The sequence below is a fragment of the Schistocerca piceifrons genome, chromosome 1 (assembly GCF_021461385.2).
Source record: "Schistocerca piceifrons isolate TAMUIC-IGC-003096 chromosome 1, iqSchPice1.1, whole genome shotgun sequence".
In the NCBI taxonomy this organism is placed as follows: Eukaryota; Metazoa; Arthropoda; class Insecta; order Orthoptera; family Acrididae; genus Schistocerca; species Schistocerca piceifrons.
The window spans coordinates 317024220-317044517 of NC_060138.1; positions in this window are offsets into that span (position 1 = coordinate 317024220).

Below are 20298 nucleotides of genomic sequence, written 5' to 3' on the forward strand. Positions count from 1 at the left end.
CCCACCTGGAAATTGGCGGCTGTGTGCTCGATAGAGAAAACCTCATGACAGGAAATGCAATTAAGTAGCAGAGTGTATATTGTTTATTAATAAATAATTCAGTTTGCAAGGGTTTGAATCTCTGTTGCTCATCACTCTCTGCTGCTTGGGAAGAAGTAACTGTAAAGAAGTAATTACATCGATTGCTTTTTTTTATTCCTATCGTGCAAGGAATACCGTCTTAAACACACATAACAAGTAATTACAGTATTAAAAATCTTTTGATAGCGAAGTACGTACCATCCGCAGTCCCCTGTCCACTGGACTGCACAGTACGCCACGCCGCGCCCGGAATCGGAATTATCATAGAACAACAATCACCAAGAGCGTAAATAATAGACGTGACAGCTCTGGATTGCAAGACCGCATGATGCCACAATAAACCCGGAGCTACTTTTGTTAACAGGTTACTCAAATGTTATCCTCCCCGCCCCCCCCCCCACCCCCACCCACCGTCCTCGATGTCTCCCCCTCATTGAAAACATCTGCTCATGTGGTGCTGAGAGATTCACGCCACAACTCGACAGTTACTATGATCTGAAGAACTCAGTCATAACGTTGAGGTAGCGTGGAATAGCTAAAGGCGTTTCAACCTAAACGCCCTAGCGAACTAGTACCATTGTTGCTGCGAGAGGTGGTAACCCTCTGTAGTGAATTTTATACGGTGTGTATCCCGAAACCACATACAAATTTAATGGCGTATACTACCGTACAAGCACAGTACACGGTCTAGTCTGCTTTAACTTGACTACCGCCTATCTTCGACGTCACTGTGCAATAACCACTCACACACGGCAGGTGGCAGCACTGACAGTGCGGTATACAAAGTGTGTTGCGTGGGGTGGGGGGAGGGGGGTGGGGGGGAGGGGGAAGATAAGATGCGAAAAACGGTGCAGTCGTTGTCGTAATGCGGAGGAGCAATTTGTTTCGCATCCAAATAGACATGATCATTGGCTATCGATACGAGGGTGGTAGCATTTCCGAAACCACTAAGTCTATAAACTGTTCGCGTGCCATCATGGTTCAAATACACTGTGCATGGCAAATGGCGCTATCGAAAACGGGCGCCGAAGTAACTATGGTGCTCCACGGGCCATAAATGTCAGGGGTGAAGGGGTGAACGACGGCTGAGGAGATGTGTACAGACCAGCAGACAGCTGAGCAACTGAGCATCTGGCCGCCCAGTTGAAACAAGGGACTACCAACAGTGTCTCTTAACGACTGTTCAGTGAACGTTGCAGCAGATGCCAGACTCATGCATTCATGCTCACTGCTGATTGCATGTATCAATCAGCGACGAAGGCCGGAATCTGCACGCCGCTACTGCAAACGGCCGTCCACTGAGTGGCGACAGGTGGCCTCATCAGATGAACCACGTTTAGGCTCCATCAGACAGATGGCCATTGGCGTTTACAGGGTGAAGTGGCTTAAAGCAAAGGGGTCGTGGCGGGACGAGGGAGCGTTATAGTCTGGATAATGTTTTCGTGGCATTTCCTGGGTCATTTTGTTATCTGGAAGACACAATGGATAATCACTTGCGTGCATCAATCCTTGGCGACCATGATCACCCCAACAAGCAGTTTGTTTCTTCTCGGCACGATGGGGTCTACCAGTAGGGGGATGCAACGTTTCACACAGCTTTCAGTGTACATTCGAGGCTCGAAGAGAACCAGCATAAGTTTACTGTGATTCCCTTGTCACCAGACAACTCGGCTTTAAACCAAATTGATAATCTGTGGCACCAACTCGATCGGACTGTTCGGGCCATTGATCCTCAACCAAGAAACCTAACGCAGGCTAAGGCATTGCAGTCGGCGTGGTTACATACTGTACCTCCCAGAACCTCACTGACCCTCTTCCAGCAGGTCTTGCACTGCAAGAGACAGTCATACAATCTTTTCTTAGGTGATCACATTAATGTGATGGGACTGTGTAAGCACAACTTCGTTATTTAATATGTATCCTGGTCATGCAGTTTTTATAGTTAACACTGTGGTTCTTTCATAGTCGCAATAAACGTCCTAGAAAAATACAAAGTACAGAATGTAGAGAGATGAATTAATACAAAGCCCATAAGGTTAACATAATACAGTAAGGTGCCTAGCTTGGTCCCGTCCTCCTAAAGAGGACATCCCGTCTCCTGTCAGTGCATTCTGCTAACACTGCCGATTTGAAAAGTAGGTATTACTTTAGTTCTTTATCAGTCGGCAGCTATGTACTACGAAAATGACCTACTATTATTTGCAATTAACCACTGAGGGCCTTTTTTGTGTTATATTACGTGCAGTGTCGCAGATATCACTATTCGACAAGCAGTAAAGATCAGTAAACCTTATTAACTGATTTTTGTGTCTTTGCTGCGGATTTGTTGGAGGGTTGTAGAACCTTCGTTCTCCTATTCTGTTACCTGAACCTGGGGCATAGCTATGTAATAGCGACAGGGAGAAATTGTCTTAGCGGTATACTGAAGGAGAAGCCTTTTCACGAGCTCACAGACTCGGCCTACCGCAACAACAGTGGCAACTCGGCCTCCATCGTAGTAGCGACGAGGCCGTTACGAAACTGGCGAAAGAATTTGCAAAAGAACCAATATCCAAAGAAGTTCGTTACGGAAGTACTAAGGAATGAAGGGATAGCCTTGAAGTTCTCTAAGGCTTTAGATACAGCAATAGGGAATAGCTCAGTAGGTAGTACAGCTGAAGAGGAGTAGACGTCTCTAAAGAGTGCAATTACAGAGGATGGAAAGGAAAACATAGGTACAAAGAACGTAACAGCGAAGAAACCACGAGTAACAGAAGAAATGTACTTCAGCTGATTGATGAAAGAAGGAAGTACAATAATGCTCAGGGAAATACAGAAATACAAGTAGCTGAATAATGAAATAAATAGGAAGTACAGCGAAGCTAGGACGACATGGTTGCATGAAAAATGTGAAGAAATCGAAAAATAAATGATTGTCGGAAGGACTGACTCAGCTTATAGGAAAGTAAAAACCGCCTTCGGTGAAATTAAGAGCAGGGGTGGTAACATTAAGAGTGCAACGGCAGTGCAGAGAAGAGATTGGGTAGGTGTAAAGAGTACATTGAAGGCCTCCATGAGGGGGAAGAGTTGTCTGTTGTGATAGAAGAAGAAAGAGGAGTCGATCTAGAAGAGATAGGAGATCCAGTATTAGAATCAGAATTTAAGAGAGCTTTAGAGGACTTAAGATCAAATAAGGCAGAAGGTTAGATGACATTTCATCATAATTTCTATAATCATGGCGGAAAGTCATAACAAAATGACTATTCACGTTGGTGTGTAGAATTTGAGTCTGTCGACATGCAATCTGACATTCGGAAAAATATCATCCACACAATTCAGAAGACTTCAAGAGCTGACAAGTGCGAGAATTACCGAACAATCAGCTTGATAGGTCATGCATCCAAGTTGTTTACAAAAATAACATAGAGATGAACGGAAAACAAAATTGAGCATCTATAAGATGACGATCAGTTTGGTATTAGGATATGTAAAGGCACCTAAGGGGCAATTCTGACTTTGCGGTTGATAGTGGCAGCAAGACCAAAAGAAAATCAAGACACTTTCATAGGATTTGTCGATCTGGAAAAAGTGTTCGACAATGCAAAATGGTGCTAGATGTTTGAAATTCTGAGAAAAATAGTAGTAAACTATAGCGAGAGGAGGGTAATATTCAATATGTACAAGATCTAAGAGGGAATAATAAGAGTGGATGAACAAGAACGAAGTGTTCGGATTAAAAAGGGCGTCAGACAGGGATGTTGTCTTTTGTCCCTACTGTTCTATCTGTACATCAAAGAAGCAATGATCGAAATAAAAGGAAGGTTCAGCAGTGGAATTGAAACACATGATGAAAGGATATTCGCTGATTGTGAGCGAAAGTGAAGAAGAATTACGTGGTCTGCTGAATGGAATGAACAGTCTAATAAATCCAGAATATGGACTGAGAGTAAATCGTAGGACAAAATTAATGAGAAGTAGCAGAAATCAGGACAACGAGAAACCTAAGATCAGGATTGATGATCACGAAGTAGATGAAGTTAAGGAATTCTGCTATTTAGGCAGCAAAATAACCAATGAAGGACGGAGCAAGGAGGAGATCAAAGGCAAACTAGCATTGGCTAAAAGTGCTTTCCTGGCCAAGAGAAGTCTACTGGTATCAAACATAGGCCGCAAGTTGAGGAAGAAATTTCCGAGAATTTATATCTGGAGGACAGCATTGTATGGTAGTGAAACATGGACTATGGAAAACCAGAATAGAAGAGAATCTAAACACTTGAGATATGTGGTTACAGACGCATATTGAAAATAGGGTTGACTGAGAAAGTAAGGAACGAGGAGTTTCTGCGCAGGTAAAGAATGAGAAGATCCTGCGTACAATTGGAGAGGAAGGGAAAATGTGGAAAATACTGACAAGAAGAAGGGAAAGGATGACAGGACATCAATTACGACATCAGGGAATGGCTACCATGGTGCTAGAGGGAGCTGTACAGGGAAAAGAACTATAGAGGAAGACAAAGATTGGAATACATCCAGCAAATAATTGAGGCCGTAGATTGCAAGTGCTACTCTGAGATGAAGACGTTACCACAGGAGAGGAATTCGTAACGGACAGCATCAAACCAGTCAGAAGACGGATAACAAAAAAATCACATAAAACAGTGACTGAAAGGCTGGTACTTTAGAGACACATACGGATTTAGCTACATTTAGGACCTTCCTTAAATTTTTTGCAAACACTGTAACAGATCAAATTTACTTTTCCCGAATCAAAGAAGCGGAAGCTACTAGCACAGGAATGTGGTATGCTTAACCATAAGGAATTTACTCATTGTTTTCCATGTTGAAGTGTACCCGGAAACAAACAGTGATATACAGAACCCATTCACTCGATTTCTCTAGGCTCCTGATCCTACTCCAAGAAATCTTTCTTCTATTTCTCCCATATCACTCCGTAATGCCACTCCATCGGACGAGAAATAAAAATCACAAATTAGCTCCCAATACCCCAAAGATTTCCCTCCAAGTCCCAAGTCCCCAGAAAAGTGAATAAACGAACGAAGTTCCACTTATCACTATTATTAGGACAATAACAAGTTATTAAATCAGGAATCTAAGACTTGACAATTTAGCAATCTACGAAAGAAAGATTAAATTTCAGTAAAATTAAAATCAAAATCATAATAAATCGCAAAATTAGCATAAATTAACATTCGCAAGGTAGAACCAACAATCCCAAAGAATACTCCGTATGAGCACTCTTTGGGAATCGTGAGTAATGACTAAGTATAATTCAACGCATTGTCACTACGTTACGAGACTAAGCCGAAGCAGGTCATATACACTCCTGGAAATTGAAATAAGAACACCGTGAATTCATTGTCCCAGGAAGGGGAAACTTTATTGACACATTCCTGGGGTCAGATACATCACATGATCACAATGACAGAACCACAGGCACATAGACACAGGCAACAGAGCATGCACAATGTCGGCACTAGTACAGTGTATACCCACCTTTCGCAGCAATGCAGGCTGCTATTCTCCCATGGAGACGATCGTAGAGATGCTGGATGTAGTCCTGTGGAACGGCTTGCCATGCCATTTCCACCTGGCGCCTCAGTTGGACCAGCGTTCGTGCTGGACGTGCAGACCGCGTGAGACGACGCTTCATCCAGTCCCAAACATGCTCAATGGGGGACAGATCCGGAGATCTTGCTGGCCAGGGTAGTTGACTTACACCTTCTAGAGCACGTTGGGTGGCACGGGATACATGCTGACGTGCATTGTCCTGTTGGAACAGCAAGTTCCCTTGCCGGTCTAGGAATGGTAGAACGATGGGTTCGATGACGGTTTGGATGTACCGTGCACTATTCAGTGTCCCCTCGACGATCACCAGTGGTGTACGGCCAGTGTAGGAGATCGCTCCCCACACCATGATGCCGGGTGTTGGCCCTGTGTGCCTCGGTCGTATACAGTCCTGATTGTGGCGCTCACCTGCACGGCGCCAAACACGCATACGACCATCATTGGCACCAAGGCAGAAGCGACTCTCGTCGCTGAAGACGACACGTCTCCATTCGTCCCTCCATTCACGCCTGTCGCGACACCACTGGAGGCGGGCTGCACGATGTTGGGGCGTGAGCGGAAGACGGCCTAACGGTGTGCGGGACCGTAGCCCAGCTTCATGGAGACGGTTGCGAATGGTCCTCGCCGATACCCCAGGAGCAACAGTGTCCCTAATTTGCTGGGAAGTGGCGGTGCGGTCCCCTACGGCACTGCGTAGGATCCTACGGTCTTGGCGTGCATCCGTGCGTCGCTGCGGTCCGGTCCCAGGTCGACGGGCACGTGCACCTTCCGCCGACCACTGGCGACAACATCGATGTACTGTGGAGACCTCACGCCCCACGTGTTGAGCAATTCGGCGGTACGTCCACCCGGCCTCCCGCATGCCCACTATACGCTCTCGCTCAAAGTCCGTCAACTGCACATACGGTTCTCGTCCACGCTGTCGCGGCATGCTACCAGTGTTAAAGACTGCGATGGAGCTCCGTATGCCACGGCAAACTGGCTGACACTGACGGCGGCGGTGCACAAATGCTGCGCAGCTAGCGCCATTCGACGGCCAACACCGCGGTTCCTGGTGTGTCCGCTGTGCCGTGCGTGTGATCATTGCTTGTACAGCCCTCTCGCAGTGTCCGGAGCAAGTATGGTGGGTCTGACACACCGGTGTCAATGTGTTCTTTTTTCCATATCCAGGAGTGTATTTGAATGCTCGTACATGTAGGCGCGCTTAGATTGTTTTTGAGATTGAATAATTGCGATCTATTATGACGCAGTAATGCGATATTCTGACTTCAAATATCACGGCATTAGAATTCGAACGGAGGACTTTAACATACTAGAATAAAGTGAACCTTTAATTAGATAATTGAACTAAACATTACGTAGACAGCGATTTAGGCAACGAACAGTGATAGACAATTTTCATTCATAATAGCCAGTGGTTTATGGAACTTCAGTGACAGGTCCGAAGCATATAATTTAAATCCCCCCAACACTTGGGAAAGTTTTCTTCTCAAGGCTCGGTTAGGAAATGACTGATATTGTGCCAAGTCGTGCATTTTTTATTTAAAATTCTATCAAATTATTGACATGAAACTCCCGAGTAATAATTACGCGCAGCGATAATATTTAGCCGTAGCGCTCGGCGCTTGTGTAGAATCTTTGACTCAAATAACAAGCCCACTGTTACGACTTCTTAGATACTTGAAATTACGACCAGCTTGTAGGGAATTTGTTGTGGATGTGACTTTATTAGTTTTATCATTAATATTTCATCATTAATCAGTTAAACATCGATTACGAACGATTAATTACGATTCTTGGTGAAGTAAATATCTCACGCACGTCGACATTTCGGTTCAGCACTGTTATTTTGTGTAACGTCGTCTTCGTAGCTTGATAACGATCTCAACACTGTACCGACTGTCGCCGAGTTTTAGCCGAGGCCAAGTACAAATCAAACCAAATCATCAAGAAGAAGAGGCTTTATAACACCCTAATGTTTCTCCACATGTTCTTCAAAATATCACTTAACGTGACTGAAATATTGATTTATCAAAAATAAAAGCCTGCTAGCTTAATTATCTTTTTCTCAGTTTTTAGCAACAGGAGAATCTTATACTTCTCTTGTATTTTCTTTCCTAGTCAATACAGAGCCGGCCGTTGTGACCGAGAGGTTCTAGGAGCCTCATTCCGGAACCGCTCTGCTGCTACGGTCACAGGTTCGAATCCTGCCCCGGGAATGGATGTGTGTGATGTCCTTAGGTTAGTTAGGTTTAAGTAGTTCTAAGTCTAGGGGACAGATGACCTCAGATGTTAAGTCCCATAGTGCTTAGAGCCATTTGAATCAATACAGAACACGTCAGCATAATTGTGGAAGAAGTACTGTCCGCATTTGCCAAGAAACTGTCTCCTATTTATTGCGGAGCACCTTGAACGGAAAAACTTTTAACAAGCCAAGTGACTGTCGACGAAATTGCCGCTTCCCAGCTGTGATGGTGCTGGAACAAAGCGCCCTTATCCTTACGATACCTTATATCTAAAGACACTGATGCTGAGATACAAACGCACAGAGTATCACTTTCTGTGAGCGAGTCTGAGCAGTATTCTTTGGACAGTCATTATGGAACAACACTAGGCAGAACACATCAGTCACAGGGGTGAATGGTGTGGTGCTGCGCCGTCGTCCGTACCAACCCAGCGTCGCAGCCCATACGAAAACTGCGCATGCACGAGCAGACGTCCCTTTCGACGAGGCTGTCTCCTGTTGCTGCCGCAAGCCGCTGTCGAACTTTGGACAACGCACCTTTACGACCATGACATCGGCAACTACCAATGAAATGGATACGTGACCATCGGCACTGGACGTTGGAGCAATGACAGAGTGTTGTATGGTCTGATGAGTCCTGGCACCTTCTTCACCATGCCGATGCGAGGTCGCCAATGCGTTTTCTTCCAGGGGAACAGCTTCTTGACCTGCACAGCGCGGCTGAACCAAGCTGGAGGTGGCTCCACTATGGTCTGGGGAATATTCATGTGGGCATCCATTGGCCCAGTGGAGTTCGTCAGTGGTCAATACGGCCAAGGAAAATTCTACACTCGTTGAATAAAACGTACACCCCTTTGTGACGATCATCTTACCAACGTCAGTGGCATTTTTCAGCAAGATAATGCGCCATGTCACAAGACTATGAGCGAGCGGCTCGAGGAACATGGTGGCGAGTTCCAATTGATGTGCTGCCCCAACCCCCAACTCGCCATATCTGAGCCCTATCGAACACATCTGGAACGTGATTGAATGTGTCGTCAGAGATCATCACTCCCCCTCCCCGGAATTTACGGGAATCTGGTGGCTTGCGTGTGGAAATATGATGGCAACTCCCTCCAGTGACCTATCGAGGCCTCAGTGCTTCCACGACACGTCGCCGCTGTTATCCATGCCAGAGGTGAACATACCGGCTATTAGGTATGTGGTCATAATGTTCTCATTTATCAGTGCATATATCATTTCTACAAATTATATCTTCTGAACGGAACTGCAGCTAATCTCAGGAAACCTGAGAGGTAACCTGCGGTTTTGCTATACTTCTTCATGTAAGGTGCCAGTGACCATAGAGCAATTGAAATTTGCAATCATTACTATTCCTGACATGCAAAAATATTTTAAACTGTGTTCCAATCCCTCTCAGAAATATTCTGAAACGATTTATGTGCTAAATGGAATATAACACTCAATGTTTTAAGATCTGGTAAATGATTTCAGTCCAGTATTTGAGCCCAGATTTTTAAAAAATTTGTTATTTCATAACAGTGGTAATCAACATTTATATTCCACTGTTTCATTCGATGTTAGATGCTTTTCCTAAAAGAGAAATCGATTTCATTTTTTAAGTCACTGTGGGGAATGTAGCGGCAGCGATTAATAACCTGTGCCATGAACGTCAGTTAACCTAATGTCTTTGAATGTAAATATGCACTGCTTATTATTTGGCACTGTTCAAAAGAGGTAAGGGAACACGGGTATCAGCGTCCAGTATATTAAATCTATTTTGATACAGGCTGTACTTTTGGTCTCAGGCATGGCTACATCTTCGCTTTCAATGAAGACATGAACTAAAACATTTCGCCATCTCTTGGCTCTGATACTCATACCAGTGTCAGTTGGCCCTGAGAAGAAACTGAGTACCGGTTCTCAACCTTTTCTAGCGAGGTGCACGGGTGGCAGTTGTCATTTGTGGACGTTGTGTTCAATCAACCACATGTTATTTGACAGCTTGAAACGTCCCCATTGAACAATTATACAAGACTGTGCTTAAACTGACACACAATATTTTTAGCGCAACGCAATCTGACTTTCATAAATCCCTACAAAAGAATGGCCCTGACTAACATTAACCTATACCTTTCACAAATCACTTACCTCACAAAAATCTTTGTTACTCGAACTACTGCAATACAGCGAGCGCCACTACTGCCAGCTAAATTAAAGATTCAAACTACTGAAGGCACTAACTACTGAAAGACATAGTTAACAAATGAAAGCTTTTGATAGAGAAAAAAAATGTATTTACCTTAATAGTCATAATATATATAGCAGTTTATGACATCCAGTCTTACAAATTTCAAAACTCCGCCACTTCTCTCCCCACATCCACCACTGCTGGCGGCTCACCTCCAACTGCACAACGCTACGCGCTGTTCACATCCAGCTGCCGCTGCCCAACACTACAATGGCAGACAACAATGCAAACTAGCCACAGACTGCACACAGCACAGCCAGTGATTTTCATACAGAGCGCTACGTAACGTTGCCAATAAGAAAACATAAACAGCCTACTTACAAGCTTAATGTAGTACCAGTTGCAACGGCGGTCTGATTGATCCAAGAGAATGAACTTTCGGGCGTGCTGTTGCAAATGCCAATGCCTCTCCATTTGACATGCCTAGGTTGTGGACACGGTACAGGGAGATAGGTCAGTCCACAAGCCAGCTTGGACATGACAGCCGACGCATTACAACCCCACGTGAAGGCCGGTGTCTGGCCGTCTCTGATTCATAGCGGAGTTCATATGTCACAGACTCAAGGTAATGACCGTTTTCGTGTTTGGAGACGCGTAGTGAGTGACAACTAGCAAATGTTGTCCAGGAAATCGACAGATTTCCAAGGTTCTTCAATGTTGCGCGGAAGCTTCAGTGTTGACAGTCGTACGGATCTTGTCGTTATCTATGGTCTCCTTATCGCCCGAGAGTAGTACATCAAACTGATCCTGTTGGACCTGAATCCTGCCTCGGGCATGGATGTGTGTGACGTCCTTAGGTTAGTTAGGTTTAATTAGTTCTAAGTCTAGGGACTGATGACCTCAGATGTTAAGTACCATAGTGCTCAGAGCCATTTGAACCTGTTGGACCATGTGGCGGCTGTTACATACGGTGGTGGCCCTAAATTTCTTCTAATGACTGGTCCCAGGTGGCGGACGTCAGTATAAGTGTCTTGCGAGGCCTGGACATTGAAGTAATGGTATGGCTGGCGGTGAGTCCAGACGTTACCCCCATCGTGCGTGCGTATGTGGACAAGCTTGACAGACTTGTTTGTGGTCGTCCTGTCCCTCCGCAGACTCTCCAACAACTCTCACTGGCTCTCATTGAAGAATGGGAACGGATGCCACAGGGTGACTTCCGTAGATATGGTTCAAATGGCTCTGAGCACTATGGGACTTAACATCTGTGGTTCAAAAATGGCTCTGAGCACTATGGGACTTAACTTCTGTGGTCATCAGTCCCCTAGAACTTAGAACTACTTAGACCTAACCAACCTAAGGACGTCACACACATCCATGCGCGAGGCAGGATTCGAACCTGCGACCGTAGCAGTCACGCGGCTCCGGACTGAGCGCCTAGAACCGCGAGACCACCGCGGCCGGCCTTCCGTAGATATATATGGAGCATGTCACGAAGGTGTTAAGCATTGATAAACATTCACGGAGGGTAAAAACGGTACTGAAGCTCTCAAAGTACAATTAAAATCAACATTGATGATGGGATGAATGACTGGTTATATTCAAATGTGTGGGAATGCTTAAGGCACCATATTACTAAAGCCTTCGGTCCCCAGACTTACACACTACTTAAACTAACTTAAAGCAACTTATGTTAAGAATAACACAAACACAACCATGACCGAGGGAGGACTCGAACCTACGGTAGGAGGGGCCACGCAATTCGTGACATGGCGCCTCAAACCGCGCGGTCACTCATCGCGGCAATGACTGTTTACAATTTTTCAATATGACAAACAACCAGAGTTTGCAAAATATCTCTTTTTAGTACTTGACGACGACTAGTTTCGAGTTCTTATTCATAACCCATTCTCAGATCATCATGAGAAACAATAGCCTAAAATTACAATTTGTTACGTCAAGTACCGATAAGGCAGTGCATGCAACAAAGTGCAATTTCTAACGTGTCAAAATCCGAACCATGGAATCAGAGTGAATATTACTCCACATGGTAAAAAATCCTGACAATTACACAAAGGAGTAGAATGCAAGTCATCGTGAACACGGAAACAAACAGGGACCGACAGCCTAATTTCACTCAGCAAGAGGAAATTTTTCTAAAGGTGGCGCCCCTATCGGACGTTTGGTTTTCATTGCACAGCACAATCGTCTTCAGTGCTACAAAATAAAGAATACAGGAGTGTGTAAACAACATCGCTAGGAAATTAGACTTTTCTTCATACAGAGTTTCTTAGACCGAAACAAGAAGTCAGTTTATGAATAAGACGACACACATGGCTCCATTACGGGCACACAGAAGCATTTCATGAGGCATAGTTTACAGACGAGACCAGACCGAACACTCTAAGAACCCTACAAAAAATCAGTTTTTTTCCTTTCGTAATAAAAGGATGTCAACTTCTAAAATGAAAATCACGAATCGGAAATCGTCTAAAAACAAATTTTATATTAAAACCGAATTTTATCTTTTCGTAATGAAGAAGGCGTCGCATTTTAAAATGAAAATAACAGTAACAGCCATTAACAACATCAACAGTCATTAAGCTCTGAATGGCTTTGCTTCCGACACGTCTCTGACGCTACAGTTCATTTTGTCTACACGTTTGAGAGTGTAATGATGTTCTGTTTTTGTATTTAATTTGTGAAAAACAAAGGCGTGATATTGGAACATACCCAGTCCTCAAATTCAGGTCAATGGATTATGGTAGACGCCCAAAGTCATGTTTCCCTAATACTTTTGAACTGTTTATTGTAACATTATGTATGTTGTATTTTCTGTGTCTCAGGTAGCGGATCAACCCATCAGTTACCTTTAATGGGCAACGGCTAAAAATCACACTTAGCCTGATCAATATACCAGACCAGCGGTCGTACGCAACAAGAATTAGTTACGAGACTGGCACACCTCCCTGTCTCACTAGCTAGTACGCTTCATGTTAAGTTATAAGAGCAGGTCAGCATGTAGCATGCGTAATTTGATGTAAAATTTAACTTTAAAATTATTGATTTTCATTAAAAAATTTTATTCGTGTAAATTTGGGCGCTGATAGCCCAAAACTTGAGATAAACATCCATTTATCGTACTGGAATTATGTCTTGCATAGTATGTGGCGTAATGGCGAAAGGTATGTAAACATACACGGCAGCCAATGGCCCTTGATGAAACATCTGATGTACGAAAGAGTCCAATCAAGCGACCTATTGGATACGCCTGCTTAAGGTCCCTCGCCGCACAAAGCACGCACCAGACTTTTCGAGTGATGAACGCCGGCTCTCCTATCAACTGAATTACTCTAAAATTCTCGTCTCACTCCTCTCTGCGAAATGAGTGATACAAATGGGGAAAAAAATACGAGTGCCGGCGCCATACGAGCGCGACGCAGCTCCGAAGAGATTTAAGCCGACCTTCTCGCCCAATTTATGTGCCGCGGACACCTTGTGTGAGCGGGCTTAAGCCCACGAGGGCCTTTATGTTTTATTACGTTCCCGGGAGCCAATTAGGAAATGCGGAGCGGATCTGGGCGTTCACGTCACCCGAGAGGCCGTTCTTCATTATAACGCAATGCTAGAACGGCAGTCGATGTGACGCTGTAGCGGCAGTTCCATTGCGAGTGAACTCTGCACGTACGCGAGGCTGTGCGCTAGCGAGTGAGCAATAAACGCTACGTGCTTAATTATTGTGGCGTCATTCGGCGGCAGGTAAGGAACACCACACCACACCGCACACGTGTGGAGGGGCGTCGTGTCGGAAGCAATTTGCGCGCCGACGCTGTCTTGCCCTTTCAGCAGACGGGAGGTAGTTTGCTGGGAGCTCATCGTATGAGTGCTACTAGAGGCGCACTTCCATAAAGCAAATTGAACTACGCAATTTTTCACTCCAGTTTAATTGTACAAGTTTCGGGGGGCGGACACCCGTGCACTGTTGACTTTTTGTCCTCAGCCACGCTGCGTCAGCTCTCTCCCTCTCTCTCTTCTGTCTCTCTCTCTCTCTCTCTTGTCCCACTCCTCTAATTTTCCCTCTCCCGCCCTTTTGCCCGACTCTATGTCCTGTCAGCCGTCTCGCGCTGTCTTTCACCGCGAATTAGAATGTAAAGCAGGTGAGCCCAACCCATTGCGAGCTACGGCCATAGACGTGCAAATTTATGAAAACGGAAGTAATTTGGTTTTACAGGGCGCGCGCCCAGCCAGCGGTGGCGTTTCGACGGCGTTAATAAGCAGCTGTCGTCAGGTGTGTCAGAGATACGCTGCGCTGTGCGCTGACGCTGCAGCAGCAACTGCGGCGACAACCACGGCCGGCGCTGTTTATGCTGTTTACAACACTGTGTAGTGCACCGTCAGGCAGATGCTGTTGACGGGACCTCCACACTGCTGCTGCACAGGGACAACAGAAGACAATCATGTGGACGCAAAACTTAAGCCACGGACGTAAAAGTGCATATCAAATAGAAAAACACTTAAAACTAATTGCATATTCAACAACAGTTTGTTTGCTCAACAAGGATCTCACCGACAGCTTCGAATCTGACAAAAGTATCTGGAAACCTATTAGTGTACATTAATAGGCGGTACAGCAACCTTTGCCATTATGGCGGTTTGAACGGTATTCGGACCACTTTCAATGAGGTGTCTGAAAGTTAGTGGAGGAATGGCAGCTCCTTCCTCCTAAAAATTTGAAACCAAAGAAGGTAGTGACGTTGGACACTGGGGTCTGGCGCATATTACACTGTCTAACTCATCCCAAACGTGTCCCATTGGGTTCAAAATGGTTCAATTGGCTCTGAGCACTATGGGACTTAACTGCTAAGGTCATCCGTCCCCAAGAACTTAGAACTACTTAAACCTAACTAACCTAAGGACATCACACACATCCATGCTCAAGGCAGGACTCGAACCTGCGACCGTAGCGGTCGCGCGGTTCATTGGGTTCAGGTTAGTCCATTTCGGGAATGTTACAGGCCGCAAACCAGCGCCTTACAGATTCTGCTTCATGTCAGGGTAATGTCGATACAACCAGTCATCGCCTCAAACTGTTCTCCTGCTCTACGCAGTACACAATGCCGTAAAATGTATTCACCTCGTTCAGCATTTAGCGTTTCCTTCAGTGCAGTGAGGTGGCAACACTCTAGCTATGTGCCTCCTCCATACTTCTTTCTTGTCACTACTCGCGAATGCAGGTAACATTCTCCAGGCACTCGCCAAACCCAAACACTTCCAATGGACTGAAACGGGGTCTAACATTATTTATCACTCCAAATCACTCGTTTTCAACCATCTAGCAGTCAAAATAAATTGCAGTCGTCTCGGAATGGATAAACATTGGTCCTGTCTGGCATTCAAGTTATACATATATCATTCTTCCTGCAAAATAGTGACAAGGTCAGACAACCATGATGGAGGTAGAAAGCGATCACGCACTCTTTTCTCCAAAATAGGCCACAAAGGCTAAATAATAAGGGGATGTGGTAACTGTTCTGGCCAGAGGAGATGCAGCAATTCATCCTCGCGCTCACAAAACCAGTTCTGGACGATGCGAGCTGCGTAAACAGTCTATGGTCGCAGGTTCGAATCCTGCCTCGGTCATGGATGTGTGTGATGTCCTTAGGTTAGTTGGGTTTAAGTAGTTCTAAGTTCTAGGGGACTGATGACCACAGATGTTAAGTCCCATAGTGCTCAGAGCCATTTGAACAATTTGCGTAAACAGTGGTCCTGTTGTGTTGGAACACAGCATCACCACTGGGTAACATAAAGTGCACCATGGGATGGACCACATCGGCCAAAATGATCCCATAATCCTTGCCAGAAATACTATCTTGCAGAGTAACCATGAGGTCCATGGAATACCACGTCACATACATCCGCCATATTTCATTCTTGGGATGGGCCCTCGGCCAGATTTTGGAAAAAGTGTGAAACAAGACTCATTCTACCGAAAGACTCTACTCGACTGCTAGAATGTGAGGTTTTATGGCTTCGGAACCATGTTTTCCTATTACAGGCATCTGTATCACTGATGAGCTACACTCCTGGAAATTGAAATAAGAACACCGTGAATTCATTGTCCCAGGAAGGGGAAACTTTATTGACACATTCCTGGGGTCAGATACATCACATGATCACAATGACAGAACCACAGGCACATAGACACAGGCAACAGAGCATGCACAATGTCGGCACTAGTACAGTGTATATCCACCTTTCGCAGCAATGCAGGCTGCTATTCTCCCATGGAGACGATCGCAGAGATGCTGGATGTAGTCCTGTGGAACGGCTTGCCATGCCATTTCCACCTGGCGCCTCAGTTGGACCAGCGTTCGTGCTGGACGTGCAGACCGCGTGAGACGACGCTTCATCCAGTCCCAAACATGCTCAATGGGGGACAGATCCGGAGATCTTGCTGGCCAGGGTAGTTGACTTACACCTTCTAGAGCACGTTGGGTGGCACGGGATACATGCGGACGTGCATTGTCCTGTTGGAACAGCAAGTTCCCTTGCCGGTCTAGGAATAGTAGAACGATGGGTTCGATGACGGTTTGGATGTACCGTGCACTATTCAGTGTCCCCTCGACGATCACCAGTGGTGTACGGCCAGTGTAGGAGATCGCTCCCCACACCATGATGCCGGGTGTTGGCCCTGTGTGCCTCGGTCGTATGCAGTCCTGATTGTGGCGCTCACCTGCACGGCGCCAAACACGCATACGACCATCATTGGCACCAAGGCAGAAGCGACTCTCATCGCTGAAGACGACACGTCTCCATTCGTCCCTCCATTCACGCCTGTCGCGACACCACTGGAGGCGGGCTGCACGATGTTGGTGTGTGAGCGGAAGATGGCCTAACGGCGTGCGGGACCGTAGCCCAGCTTCATGGAGACGGTTGCGAATGGTCCTCGCCGATACCCCAGGAGCAACAGTGTCCCTAATTTGCTGGGAAGTGGCGGTGCGGTCCCCTACGGCACTGCGTAGGATCCTACGGTCTTGGCGTGCATCCGTGCGTCGCTGCGGTCCGGTCCCAGGTCGACGGGCACGTGCACCTTCCGCCGACCACTGGCGACAACATCGATGTACTGTGGAGACCTCACGCCCGTGTTGAGCAATTCGGCGGTACGTCCACCCGGCCTCCCGCATGCCCACTATACGCCCTCGCTCAAAGTCCGTCAACTGCACATACGGTTCACGTCCACGCTGTCGCGGCATGCTACCAGTGTTAAAGACTGCGATGGAGCTCCGTATGCCACGGCAAACTGGCTGACACTGACGGCGGCGGTGCACAAATGCTGCGCAGCTAGCGCCATTCGACGGCCAACACCGCGGTTCCTGGTGTGTCCGCTGTGCCGTGCGTGTGATCATTGCTTGTACAGCCCTCTCGCAGTGTCCGGAGCAAGTATGGTGGGTCTGACACACCGGTGTCAATGTGTTCTTTTTTCCATTTCCAGGAGTGTATTTCGAATTCCAGGTCGCCCGTCAGTTCTCAGCTTATTTTGGTGCAGACAGGCTTCACAAGTGAGGTAATTAGTTATTCAGGTGTCATCCTCTCACTTTTCGTCACAATACTCTTCAGTGACTATTTGTTACGAACACTCAGCTCACTTTCTCGTTCACGTTATGGCTTAGTGGATGATGTGTTCCGCTTTCTCTGTATTTCGTATACTTTTTCGGCACGGTACCTTTGAAACACCAAATACTTTCGATATCCTGGGTACAGAAGCACTCACCATATGAGCATAAATAACTTGCCCACACTCAATTCAGTTATCTCCAACAACATTATGCAGTTTGAAATACACAGCATGCTGTTTTAAAATGCGGGCAATTCCATCCACATTTCCACATTTCGAAAGAAATTCGATGAATGACTATAGACTACTTATACTGAAAGCTACTACCGGTTTCGCGTCGCTAGAAGACGCACCTTCAGGCGTTAAAGATTATTTTTAACAGATCATCGTCGAAAGGTTCAAATGGCTCTGAGCACTATGGGACTGAGGTCATCAGTCCCCTAGAACTTAGAACCACTTAAGCCTAAGTAACCTAAGGACATTACATACATCCATGCCCGAGGCAGAATTCCAACCAGCGACCGTAGCGGTCGCGCGGTTCCAGAATGAAGCGCTTAGAACCGCTCGGCTACTCCGGCCGGCTCGTCAAAAGGTAACTGTCTTATAGCCAATCCCATCACTGCACAGAACACTGTTCTGCCCACGACTATCACTTTGAACGTATTGAGGACATTGCACAGGTGCGGTTCCTGGCCAAATGCATCTGCGTAACCTATATGCATGCTAACATCCGCAGTTATGTTCATGTAAGCATTTCTTAGGGCAGTTCCATGTTTTTGTCTAACTCCTATACATAAATAATTATGTTAATTAAGTAATATTTTGTATAATGATTTACATAGAGTTCAAAATATAAATAGCACGTAAACATTCATTTCTTTTGAAGGATACATTTTGATATTATTTTGCTGTGTGTTATTCATATAGTTTTTCTTTTATACTCGAGTTGTGATAACAGGTCATACGCCGTCATTGGCCAATGCTAGTTAATGCTCGCCTTTTGTCCACGGGCACGCCAGGCGGAGAGAGAAACAAAGTTTCGTCAGTTTGGACGTTGGCTCGGTGAAGTCCATAGGCGCTGCTTCGCTTCGGTCGTCGGCCGAAAGTGCAGAAGATGTTGTTACGATCAGATCTCATTTTATTTTTCGGTTTCATGGTGAAGGTTGATTTGCTTAGTACAATGTTAATGATTTCCTTAATTTTTGCGGTACACGGGTGGACTTTATCTTAGTAAAACTTTGCACATATGCTCTCAAGTAATTGCTCATTACAGTGCCAAACGCATGTTACGAATTACTTTGTGTGACTCATTAGCACCCTCTCCCACAGCACGCTCAAAGAAATTATTTCTTAAGTATCGTTGAATGTAGCTTTGAACGTCTTTCTGACTACGTATTCGTAATACGTTACATTTATTTATGTTTAATTTTCTCATGTTGAGAAATGATAAGGAGCGTCTGTTTCGCTTGGTAAATAACTTTCCATAGCGACGATCGCATAACCAATTTTTATATACTTTCAACAAAACCGATTGTTGAAAATGAAGAAGTACTTGTGCGATGTTAGCGTCGACAACCTGGAAGTCTTAGTGCATTCCGCTACATAAATCTGGCTTCCCGACTTTTTCGTTTACTGCAGTATCATTCACGGAAAGCGTCATAGAACTTCTGACGGTATCCATTTCATCATTTATACACATTTTTTAAAGTAACTTCCCTACAACAGTCCCCTGGGCGCCCCCGAAGTCACTTTGGAAACTCTTCAACGCAGTCACAAGGTTGGTCTGATATTCCGTATCCTCGTTTTTTTTTTTTTTTTTTTTTTCATCTGGTGGCAGTGAAGGACTTATTTCCGAAAGTCAAGGAACACAGCATCTTTCTGGGCGCTTGTCGAACTACTCTCTGGCACTTTTGGACGAAGAGAACGCGCTAGGTTTTACACGATCGCTATTTCTGGAATCCATGTTGGCTCCAATAGAGTATATTTTCGGCCTCCAGAAATGTCATAATACGCGAACTTGAAACCTGTTCCGGAATTCTACAACAGACCGACGCCAGGGTTATATTGGCCTATAGTTTTGTGCGACTATTTTTGTAACAGGAATGACGTGTGACTTTATCCAGTCATCAGAACTTCGCTCCTCCAAAGAATACGGTGCACTGCTGCTAGAGAAGGGGCAAATTATTAACAGATTTGAAGCGCCATCGTATTGGTATCCAGTCAGGTCCAGTGGGCTTCCATCTTTTGAACGATTTCAGTTGCGTTTCTTTCTTCTTTTGATATAAGCCATTCTCTCGTTCGTGTAACGATTTACAGGAGACACTACATTGCGGTCTTCCTCTATGAAACAGTTTTGGAAAAGGTCATTTAGTATTTCTTCCTTTGTTTCACTGCCATTATAGTCATAGAGTGTCTGGACAGATGGTTTCGATCGCTTGGCTGATTTAACATAAGACCAAAACTTATTCTGATTTTCTGACAAGTCGGTGAAGTGCCGAGTAGCCGCGCGGTCTTGGGCTTTTTGTCACGGTCCGCGCGGCTACACCCGTCGGAGGATCGAGTCCTCCCTCTGGCATGGGTGTAGGTGTCATCCTTAGCGTAAGT